Here is a 13088-nt window from a genome sequence, read left to right on the forward strand (position 1 = left end):
CGTCGATCTTTGGTGTATACCTAGACAACCATAAGTCACACAATCAACCCTTAACCGTCTTTGGTTCTCATTGTTGTGTTCGTTTCAGCCATGAACACCGCCTGGTTTCATAAGTGTGTAGAGAACTGGCCTTACAAAGTTCTCCTTGAAGCGGCTAACACTTCACAGTTACATAGGTGATTCCTAAACGTGTTATCCTGTAGATACACTTTTTGATATACCCCATATCAAATTTAGAAATCATTAAAAAGCCTTAATGCTTTATCCTTGGTACTGAACATTGTCTCATCACGAGAACGGACTAAAATTTTATTTGACAATGTTGAACCGTCATTAATGACTTTGTTTGATCTCCTTGAACCTAGATCTTGGGATCTCCAGTCTTCTAGGTAGAGTTACCGCCACAATGACTTGTTCTCGGCCATAGCCCCATTCCCCTTGATGATTTCTCAACTACCTCTCTAGTTAGGCCTTTTGTAAGTGGATCCGACACATTATCACTTGACTTTACATAGTCAATCGTGATAATTCCTCTAGAGAGTAATTGCCTAACGGTTTTATGTCTTCGTCGTATATGACGAGATTTACCGTTATACATAACGCTCCCAGCCCTTCCAATTGCCGCTTGACTATCACAATGTATGCATATTGGTGCCAACGGTTTGGGCCAAAATGGAATGTCTTCCAAGAAATTCCGGAGCCATTCAGCTTCTTCACCGGCTTTATCTAAGGCTATGAATTCAGCCTCCATTGTAGAGCGGGCAATACATGTTTGTTTGGACGACTTCCAAGATACCGCTCCTCCACCAATAGTGAATACATATCCACTCGTGGACTTAGAATCAGTTGAACCGGTGATCCAATTTGCATCACAGTATCCCTCAATCACCGCAGGAAATTTACTATAGTGCAAGTCAAAGTTCTGGGTATGTTCTAAATATCCAAAAACTCGTTTCATTGCCATCCAATGAGATTGGCCTGGATTGCTCGTATATCGACTCAGTTTACTTATAGCACAAGCTATATCTGGTCGTGTACAATTCATGATATACATTAAGTATCCCAACACACGAGCATAATCCAATTATGATATGCTTTGGCCTTTATTCTTTGCTAATGCAAGATTCACGTCAATTGGACTCTTTGCAATTTTAAAGCCCAAGTGCTTGAATTTTTCAAGTACTGTCTTAATATAATGAGATTGTGACAATGCCAGACCTAGAGGAGTCTTATGGATCTTAATTCCCAGAATTAAATCAGCAACTCCCAAGTCTTTCATATCAAACTTGCGATTGAGCATACGCTTAGTAGCATTTATGTTGGCAATGTCATTACTCATTATCAGCATATCATCCACATATAGGCAAACAATGACTATGTGATTTGGAACATTTTTAATGTACACACATTTATCACATTCATTTATTTTAAAACCATTTGACAACATTGTTTGGTCAAATTTCGCATGCCATTGTTTGGGTGCTTGTTTTAGTCCGTAAAGAGACTTAACAAGTCTACATACCTTCTTTTCTTTACCTGGAACCACAAACCCTTCAGGTTGTTCAATGTAAATTTCTTCCTCCAACTCTCCATTTAAGAAGGCTGTCTTAACATCCATTTGATGAATTTCAAGACCATACACTGCAGCTAATGCTACTAACATCCGTATGGATGTAATTCTTGTAACTGGAGAGTATGTATCAAAGTAGTCTATACATTCTCGTTGTCTATACCCTTTGACTACGAGTCTTGCCTTGAATTTATCAATAGTGCCATCATCTTTGATTTTTCTCTTAAAAATCCATTTAGAACCCAAAGGTTTATTTCCAGGAGGAAGATCAACCAATTCTCATTTATGGTTGTTCAATATGGATTCTATTTCACTATTGACTGCCTCTTTCCAAAACAATGATTCCGAAGAAGTCATAGCTTCTTTAAATGTTTGAGGCTCATTCTCCAATAAGAAAGTCACAAAATCTGGTCCAAATGAAGTAGAAGTTCTTTGACGTTTACTACGTCTTGGATCCTCCTGATTATATGTACTTTCTTTTGTTTCTTCCCAAGGTCGTTTAGATCCTTCACCAAACGACTCATATTCCTTTTTATACGGATATATATTTTCAAAAAACTCAGCATTATTTGATTCTATAACCGTATTATTATGAATGTCGGGATTTTCTGATTTATGAACCAGAAATCGATATGCTTTACTATTTGCCGCATATCCTATGAAAACACAATCAATGGTTTTCGGTCCTATCTTTACCCTTTTGGGTTTAGAAACTTGCACTTTTGTCAAACACCCCCACACTTTAAAATAATTCAAGTTGGGCTTCCTTCCTTTCCATTTTTCATATGGAATAGATTGTGTTTTGCTATGGGGAACTCGATTTAATATTCGATTAGCCGTAAGAATGGCTTCCCCCCCACAAGTTTTGTGGCAACCCAGAACTTATCAACAACGCGTTCATCATCTCCTTTAAGGTGCGATTCTTTCTTTCCGCAATCCCATTAGATTGGGGCGTGTAAGGAGCTAATGTTTGATGAATAATTTCATATTCTAAACATATTTCTTCAAAAGGAGATTCATATTCACCACCCATATCACTTCTTATCATTTTTTACTTTCTTGTTAAGTTGCGTTTCAACTTCATTTTTGTATTATCTGAATGCGTCTATTGCTTCATCTTTACTATTCAGTAAGTAAACATAGCAATATCGAGTACCATCGTCAATAAAAGTTATGAAATACTTCTTTCCACCGCGAGATGGTATTGACTTCATGTCACAAATATCTGTGTGAATTAAGTCTAAAGGATTTGAATTCCTTTCAACTGACTTATAAGGATGTTTAACATACTTAGATTCCACACATGTTTGACATTTTGATTTTTCGCATTCAAACTTAGGCAGTACTTCCAAGTTAATCATTTTTCGCAAGGTTTTATAATTGACATGACCCAAACGTACATGCCATAAATCATTTGACTCAAGTAAGTAAGAAGAAGCTGAAATATTATTATTGTTTTCCACAACCATTACATTCAGATTGAAAAGGCCCTCGGTGAGGTAACTTTTTCCTACAAATATTTCATCTTACTTATGACAACCTTGTCAAACACAAAAATGCACTTAAAACCGTGCTTAACAAGAAGTCCAGTAGAGACTAAATTCTTTCTCATTTCGGGAACATGAAGGACATTGTTCAAAGTACCTTGCCAGAAGTCATTTTTAAAAATATCTTCCCATATCCTTCAACTTTTGCTGTTGAAGCATTTCTCATATAAACTGTCTCTCCGGGTCCAGCAGGAGCATAAGTAGCAAAAGCTTCTCTAACTGCACAAACATGACGAGTGGCTCCTGAATCAAACCACCACAGTTTAGGATTTCCCACCAAGTTACATTCAGAAAGCATGGCACACAAGTTATCAACATCATCATGATTTACTACCATGTTTGCTTGACTCCTTTTCTTGTCTTTCTTCGGAGCACGACACTCCGTAGATTTGTGTCCGTTTTTCCCACAGTTGTAGCAGTTTCCACTGAACCGCTTCTTGCTTGGGTTGTATTTCGGACCAGAAGCCTTCTTCCTCTTTTTGTTATCTTCAACAATATTTGCTCCCATTATTGTTGAATTTCCACGGCCTCTCCTTTCAGCAGCTTTATTGTCCTCTTCGATTCTCAACCGAACAATGAGATCTTCAAGGGACATTTCCTTTCGTTTGTGTTTCAAATAATTTTTGAAGTCCTTCCACAATGGAGGCAACTTCTCAATCATTGCTGCTACTTGGAATGCTTCGTTGATTACAAGACCTTCAGCAAGTAGATCATGAATAATCACTTGCAATTCCTGGACTTGGGTAATAACAGACTTGCTATCTACCATTTTGTAGTCCAAAAATTTTGCGGCAACGAATTTCTTCATCCCGGCATCTTCAGTTTTATATTTCTTTTCAAGCGCATTCCACAATTCTTTTGACGTCTCCACGCCACTGTATACATTATACAGATTATCATCCAGTCCGCTAAGAATATAATTCTTGCATAAAAAATCAGAATGCTTCCACGCTTCTATCACGATAAAGCATTCATTCTCTGGAGTTTTATCTGGTAGATCAGAACATCTTCCTTGATGAACTTCTGTAGACATAACGTAGTTAAGTAGAAGAACATCTTCTGCTGCCAGCGCTTGAAATCAATCTCGAAAAATTTTCCGGGTTTTTTTGCCGGTGCCAACGCCGGTGTTTGGCTTGTCGATGCGTTGGCAGTCACCATCGAAACAGCTTGGTTTTCGCTTTCAGTCGTCATTTTTTCTGTAAAAGAATGACACAAACAAACGTTTAATACACGTTTTCAAACTGGAGTAAAAATCACGTAGATTTTAATCTCCAACAATACGCCACGAAGGCTTTACTCTCCAAAACGGGAGTACACAAAACCACAAAGGTTTTAGTTTGCAGAATAATAAGAATAACACAAATACAGAAATAAATATTAAATTCCTTAAGATTATTAGTCCCGCCAATATTGCTGTATTTGTAAATAATAATTCTGCAAAATATAAGTTATCGTAATGAAACAGTAATTAATTCGAGCCCACTGAATTCACAGTGTTTCCTTAAGGAATTTAATCTCCTCCTAGTACCCAAGGTAATTGATTATTTCCTCCCAGGATAGAACGAATCACACACTGGTGTAGTTTGTTTGAAGTTAAAACAATGCAGAACGAAGGAGTAGAACGAAAGATGATGGCACTATTGATAAATTCAAGGCAAGACTCGTAGTCAAAGGGTATAGACAACGAGAAGGTCTAGACTATTTTGATACATACTCTCCAGTTACAAGAATTACGTCCATACGGATGTTAGTAGCATTAGCTGCAGTGTATGGTCTTGAAATTCATCAAATGGATATTAAGACGGCCTTCTTAAATGGAGAGTTGGAGGAAGAAATTTACATGGAACAACCTGAAGGGTTTGTGGTTCCAGGTAAGGCTTGCTTTCTTCTTAACTCTTTAAGAGCTATAAGAAGAGCAATTATATATATACCCACCAAAAATCTTTTCCTCTTCCAATATGGGACAATGTCTCATTGTCAAGAGGGGGAAACTTAAAATTTTACTCAAAAATTTCATTTTCCCTCCATTTTCCATTCACCCTCATTTTAAGACTATTTCATCTTAAAAACAAAAAACCTCAACACCATCAATATGGCCAAAGAGATCATACATCTCCAACACATGTTGAAGTAAGTTAGTCCCTTTCAAATATATAGTTTGGTGCAATGTTTCAGGGACCAAATCCTTTATATGAACAGAGAAAGGGATTGCAGATGCCATCATGTAAAAGCAGAATAATGCTAATCCAAGAAGAATCATGTTGCAACAAAGTAATGGAAGCACCAAAGCAAATTGAATATAATTTCAATAAAAAGATTACCCAACTAATCACACCGAATCAATAACAAGAAAATAGTGGCAGTACCTAAATGCAATTGATATAATCGCTAGAGTTTGTCCACTGTCAATGGGGACACAAAGAATAAATGTAGATAGAGGAAACCTCACTTCAAAGTCAACGTGAAGAAGCAAATATGATGAAGAATTAGAAGGAATTGTTAACAACCGAAGCCAACCGAAACCGACGAAGTGCCCGTAGCAGCAGAGAACGTAGAAGAAGAAGAACAGCAACGGAGAAAACGGAAGACGAAGTCGCCGGAGAGAGAAACACCGGACGATGACGGGATTAATACTCAGGATCGCCGCTTGTATCTGATACCATGATAGAATTGGTATAAATGTTGTGCTTACCGTAAACTGGGTAAGGCTTTTGTATTTATAAGTTGTCCTCTGTACAAGAATACAAGCATATATGTACAACTCTCTAATGCAGTGTAAATAAATACCAGCGTAAGTATAATACTAATCCTATTCTAACAAGAGTAAGGACAATTAGCCAGAGTATGGAGATTTCGGGGAAACATTTTCCTCCTCTTCTATTCTTGCTTTCTATTTGGCTTATACGTAGTGTTTGTCCTGAGTGCATTTTTTTTAGAAAAAATAGAATAGTGAAAAAGGAAAAATTGTGTAAATCGCATTAGTCAAGAAAAGCAAAAACCAAGTAGAGATGCTTGCTCAAACTTTATGTAGAAACTTTATATTGTATCATCACTGCACAAAGGAATAAGCAGAGTAGTTGAAAATAAAGAAAGATAGTTGTTTTAAACTAGCAATCAAAAACTATCACCATTTTTCCCTGATCTTTTTCTGAGACAAAAATCCAAAGAGCGACTAATTATAGAGAAGTTGGAAGAATGGAAAGGGGTGGGTGGAATAGGATCCAAAGAAGCTTTATAGACAACAAATCATATAAATAAAGTAGGAAAACACATATGTTTTATATATTCTGGTCCTCAGTGGAAGTATTGTTGCTTGATATAAATCATCCAATAACCAACCGTTTTATTTATTTATTCTCTCTTTTGTTTTTTTTCCTCTGTACAATATTTTGTTCTCATCTATGTTGTATTTTCGTCGCTTTGTTTCAATTCATATTCTAGCTCCGTAAGCTAGAATTGCAAGCTAGAGAACACTCGTATAATGCTAAAGCATATCACATTTCACATAAATTCTTTTACTATATATCTCTTTAATGCTTCACTTTTTATAGATGATCGTGCTAAAGGGAGACAAAGGAACGTAATGTCCCACCGTCACATAAAATCTCAGAGGCCCAAGCAATCTACCGCTGATTTGATCCTCTATTTTTTATTTTTTTTTGTTGTCGTTAAATGTGTTAAGAATTAGCTCATTTTTTTCCACATTTTTGTTTCGTGAAGTACATGATTTGCTGCAAGTTGAATAGCTAATTTGCTATCACCGAAGATTGTAACTGGTTGAGCTATACTTACACCCAGCTCCTTGAATAAACCAAGTAACCAGGTTACTTCAGCAATGCTGGCTGCCATACTTCTGTACTCTGTCTCAGCTGAACTCCTTGAAACAGTTTGTTATTTCTTCAACTTCCAAGAGATCATTGAATTTCCAAACTTGATGACATAACCAGTGACTCATCTCCTAGTATTCAGACATGCAGCCCAGTCAGAGTCACACCAACAAGTGAGTGTCTCTGCATTATCAGACCTCATTAAAATCCCTTGTCCCGGAGCATTTTTCAAGTATCTTACAACCCTTAAGGCAGTATCCCAATGAGACCTTTTTGGCGCTTGCATAAACTGACTCAATGCCTGCACTGCATCATTGATGTCTGGCCTAGTGATGGTGACATATAAAAGCCTTCCCACTACTCTCTGATAGGCACTAGCATTCTGCAGATGTGGATCTCATGTAACTTCATTTGCCTGATCATACTCCATTGAGGTCAACTTTGAATTTACTTCCAATGGTGTACTTGCAGGCTTAGCTCCACTTAACCCCATTTCTGATATTAATTCCAATATACACTTCATTTGATTCAGCAACACTCCATTCTTAGATCTCATAACTTTAATGCCTAGAAAGTATTTGAGCTCTCCTAGATCCTTCACTTTAAAATTTTGATGTAGTATGTCTTTAGCTTTCTTGATTAGGACTGAGCTACTTCCTGTACTGAGCAGATCATCTACATATACCAAAATGATCACTATTCCCTCATGGCTTCTCAATGTAAATAGTGAGTAGTCATGATGACTCTGCTTAAAACCTGCTCTCAATAGAGCTTTAGTCAGCTTGATATTCCACTGTCGAGAGGCTGCTTAAGTCCATATAGAGACTTGAGTAATTTGCATACCTTCTGCTCTCCTTGCCTTCTGAAACCCTCAGGCAACTCCATGTACACTTCCTCATTTAGATCTCCTTGTAAGAATACATTATAAACATCCATTTGAAATAGATTCCAACCTTTTGATGCAGCTAATGAAATGACAGATCTCACAGTGACCATTTTTGCCATTGGTGAGAATGTATCATGATAGTCCAAACCTTCCCTTTGGCTGAATCCTTTTGCAACTAACCTTATCTTAAATCTCTCCACTTCTCCATTTGCCTTGAACTTGATCTTGTACACCCATTTGGATCCAACAGTGTTCTTGCCTTCTGGTAAGTTCACTATTTCCCATGTGTTGTTGTCTTCTAATGCCTTTACTTCTTGCTTCATAGCTTCTATCCACCTGTTGTCCTTCACTGCTTTCTTGAATGTCTGGGGTTCTATTAGCTGAGAGAACTTAGCCAAGTAGCATTGATAACCTGTACTAGTATGATCATAGGTCAGGTTGTTTGAAATGGGATAGGTGCAGCCAGTTGTCTTCTTTGTTATGACATAATTCTTCATCCATATTGTCTCCTTAACTTGTCTTGTAGATTTTCTATCAGGTTTTAAGTTCTTGTCACCTTCATCTTTGTCACACCTCCTTTTCCCCGAGGTGGATAGGGTGTTTTTCCAATTAAAATGATATTATTCGAAATGTGATTAGTAAATTGATTTCAGAGTCGCCACTTGGGATAATTTTTGGTGTCCCAAGTCACCGGTTTATTTTAAATTCTAAATCGAGGAAATTTGACTCTGTTTAAAGTCTGCAAAACCAAAAAGACCGAGTAGGGAATTCTGTTAACACGGAAGAACGTGTTAGGCACTCCCGAATTCTGTAGTTTTAGCATGGTCGCTTTAATCACACTTGGCTTAATTAAATTGTTTAATTACGTGTTTTAAAAGCTATATGCATTTTTACCTTTTACCGCTTTTAGATATGGCGCTTATGGATTTATCTTTGAAACGGATCACATGAGTGTGAATTCGTTTTATTCGATGTGCTAAAATCATGTCACGCGTATGTGTACACAATTAGTCCCGCTTTATTAATATTAAGATTGCTGGCCAAAGTTGCGCGAACGCGTACTTTGATTTATTTTGGGGATCGTAATCATATTACGCGAACATATACACAATTACGATAGTAGATTAAATGCACGCCTAAATAAAACTAAAATATTCGAAGATTGTTTGTCCGAAAACCAGTTTAAGATTATCGCAAGGCCAAGAGTTTACAAATGTGAAAATTAACAAAATATGAAGCAAAACAGTCTTGGCATAAGCTTCTAATATGATAAAGTTCATCTCATAGATTCCTATATGATTTTTCCTTTCATTAAGTGATGGGGTTGACTAGCGTATGATTGGTTATTCTATTAGATTAATTTGATATTATTTCAGTCACTGAATGGTTGTACGCAGGTTGGTTATGAGCAAAACATGGGCTAAACGTGAAAATCAATAGCATTAAGCTTTATATATAACAAGGTTTGTCACTTAACCAGTAAGCAAAATACTGCAAAGATGAATGATGTCCAGATGGGCTTTCATGTGAAGCCCAGTCATATTAGGCCTTCCACTTTCTGGCTTCCTCTTGAAGCCTGGACCTTGTAGCCATAGAGTCCAATTAATTACAACCTTAGACAAAGGCTAGTTATGCCCATAACTAGTCACACAGACGAAAAGTATTTCAAACCAATTTAACACCAGCTCCAATTGAATCACTTATACAATGTCATTCTCAAACTAGCATTCATGTCTCCTATTGTTAATAAACTACGAATGATGAAGCTATTTCGAGCAAGAGGGACTCGTGCTAAACTGCTATACGATGGCATTCCATAATCTGTGTTTCTTGAACATTTACTATCAATCTACTGAATCTATATAACTACATTCACTGATAATGGACATGAGTTATTACAACTTTGTATCAAGAACCATATTAGTAACTATACTAACTGGGATTCAATAATTACAATAGATAAAACTTTTAAAATCAGGCCAAGCACTGGTCAGATTTTCAAGCTCATCTCCCACACTTCTGACGTCTCACTTCTTAAGCAAGCATCTAACAGAAAATTTCCAGAACTTCACATGATATGAATCCAACAACAGCAAACCAAACCTCAGCAGTCATAAATCAGAGTACAGAACTGATAATTGTTTTATCACTAATGTTACCAACATGTATGAAGATTTATCCAACCATTTTTTCTTCAATGTAAACTCAAATTTGCAATCAGACATAGAGGAACATCCAACATGCACATAACTAACAAACAACAAAAATTTCAAAACAATGTGATATTCAAATAACAATTACATTATTTGAAACTTTCAAGCACATACCTTAACAGTAGCAAAGAAAGAGAAGAAAGAAAATAAGTTTCTGAAAACTGGAAGAAAGCAGCAGCAAGAAGACAGCAGCAGAAAACAATGGACAATAGCCTTAAACCTCAAAACCAAAAATCCAGGAAATCTCAGTAATATAGAAAAGCAACCAGAGATTCAGGTGGATCCTAGACCTTTATTTTATATTAAAATGAAGTCCCGGACTGCCTTTTGAAAGAGAAATCCGTATGAAATGAGGGCAGAAATTGAAAATAAAGAGTGAATTCTGTGTGTGTCCTTTCTTTTTGTCCAATCCTCCCCAAAAATGTGTGAGTGAGGTCCTTTATATAGAGTAAAAAATCGGTCATGTGCTCCTAAAGATAAGGGAATAATTTTCAGAATGCCATCCCTAAATTTCAGGGAAAAGAGCATCTTTTACAACTGAATTGGACAACTGTCCCTTTTCAGATATTTTCTTTTGACAGCTGTCCCCCTTTCTATTTTTTTAGCATCTTTTAATTCTGAAACTATCCCTAGTTTTTTTATTTTATTGCACTTAAGTCCCTTATAGAAACTTCTTGCCCAAACACCTAAGATTCTCTGATTTTAGTATACCTTTTAGTCCCCCAATTCTTGCAAATTACTAATTGTTATGAAACCTAACACATAATTAAATGAATTTAAATCCTGCCTAATCTAAACATGCTAAACATATGAAAAGATATGCCAATAGTCCATTACTGATGCATCATTAAGCAGGCATTTCAAATGATAATTTTAGCAAAATCGGCTAAGTACAAATGAAACTAAGCTAAAATATGCTATAATTAACCTAAAACTAAGCTATATCATGTGAAACAACCAAAACACCAGTCTATGAGTAAACCATACACTTAAGCCAAATGACCATGAAAGAACAGAAGGAAGTATTACCCATTAACGGCATCACTGCTAGCTTCAAACAATCCGAGCAGGGGTCGATATCGTCACACGAGCACTGGTTCATGCTCGAAAGATAGAAACAATGGCTTCCTGTAACGATAACGACCATAGCTTGGCCGAAGAGTCGAATACCAAGCGATACCTCAAAGCTATGGGGCTACTACCCTGAGCCATTGAGGTTTTGAAGGGAGAAGAAAGGGTCTGAGGCCAATCAAGCGGAGGTGACCAATCAGCAGCATGAAATCACCCTTCGACTCTGAAGGTAGTCGATTTGGGCAGGTAATAACGAAAGACAAACCCGAGTTTGGAAAGAATCGAAAAAGAAAAACAACTAGGTTTTCTTGACTTCTTAGATTTGGAATTCGGGGAGTTTGGATGATTATTTGGGGAAACTGGTAAGGGATTTAGGATTAGGGAAGTGTGGGGATTATAGGGTGAAGATTTGGGGCTGTTTGGACGGTGACCGCCGGCCAGTGGGGGGTGAGGGATTTAAGGGCGGCTAGGGTTTCATTGAGTGAGAGAGATGGAAAAGTGAGAGGGGTCTGAGGGGTTTGTAGGGGGGTCTCTGACAGATATAAGGGATTAGAGAGGGGAGTTGTCAACCGTTGGATGAGATGGGTTGAACGGCTGGGATTAGCGTTACTAAAACGACGTCGTTTTGGGTTAAGTGACGGCTGGAATGGACTGGGATTGGGGCGAGTTAGGTTTAAAGGGAAATTGGGCCAACGCTAAGGTTTTGGCCCAATTAGGAAACAAACACAGCCTTTCACATTTTTTTCTTTTTCTTGAATTTTTTAAATCCTAATAAAATTGATTAAAAACCTAAGTTAAGTTCTAAAACAATCTAATTTATATAATTGAATTGATTATCTATTTCTAACGTTAAAATAATCAATTAACTTAGAACTAATGAAAGAAGAAAAAAAATACTAATTTTAAAACTAAAGGCTAAATATGTAAAAACGATCATTTTTGTGATTTTTGTTTAATAATACAATTAACTCATGTAATTATATCCTAATATGCTATGCAATGAATATTTTATACATTTTTGGTATTTTTCATAATTTTAAATATTAAATAAGCAACTAAATGCAAACAAAATTAACCAAAAAATCCTAAAATTCTATAAAAAATGAAAAATAATTTAGAAAGATCTATTTTTGAACTTTGTAGGAGTAATGTAGGGCAAAAATCACGTGCTCACAGCTGCCCCTCTTTGCTCGGAAATACGAAGAGTTTCCGGGCAAAGATAAAGTGAGCAAATACGAATAATTTTTGCCCGTTTGGATACTCCATGGGAAGCGTTTTGACAAAGTCTGACCGAACCTTGCTTCGGAGGTTGCCTACATATACTTGGCTATAGAGGAATCAGGTCAGTGTAGTTCTAGAAGTTTTGGTAGCTGGGACTACCGAGAAGCTGTGATTTCACTGTTGTTACTGCTGTTAATGCTTGCTGAACTCCTTATTACACCAAAATCAAAATGAAAAGAAACTAAGCAAGTCTATCAGCTATGAGTTACAAGATTCCTATCTATAGGTTTTCAGAAACTTGATCTTGAATCTTCTACAGTTTTGTTGTGCATCTCGAACTGTCGACTAGAATTTTTTAAGGCGAGCTTCGGCTACCTCTAACTTGAATTGACCCTATTCTTCAGGAGGGCTCCTGCTACTGTCTTGAAGCTTGAAGTTAATTCTGAGGTGACTTCCCTCGTTTTCAAGGTGGGCGCCTGATGCTGACTTAAAACTTGAAATAATTTCCCTCATTCTCCAGGTAGGCGCCTGATGCAGACTTGAAACTTGAAATGAATTCCCTGATTCTCCAGGTGGGCGCCTGATGCTGACTTAAAACCTTGTTCTCCAGGTGGGCGCCTGATAATTATTTGCACTTAAAATAAGTTCCCTCATTCTCCAGGTGGGCATCTGATGCTAACTTGAAACTTGAAACGAATTCCCTCGTTCTCCAGGTAGGTGCCTGATGCTGACTTACAATTTGAAATAAATTTC

Source organism: Nicotiana tomentosiformis, chromosome 7 (genome assembly GCF_000390325.3).
Source record: "Nicotiana tomentosiformis chromosome 7, ASM39032v3, whole genome shotgun sequence".
Classification (NCBI taxonomy): Eukaryota; Viridiplantae; Streptophyta; class Magnoliopsida; order Solanales; family Solanaceae; genus Nicotiana; species Nicotiana tomentosiformis.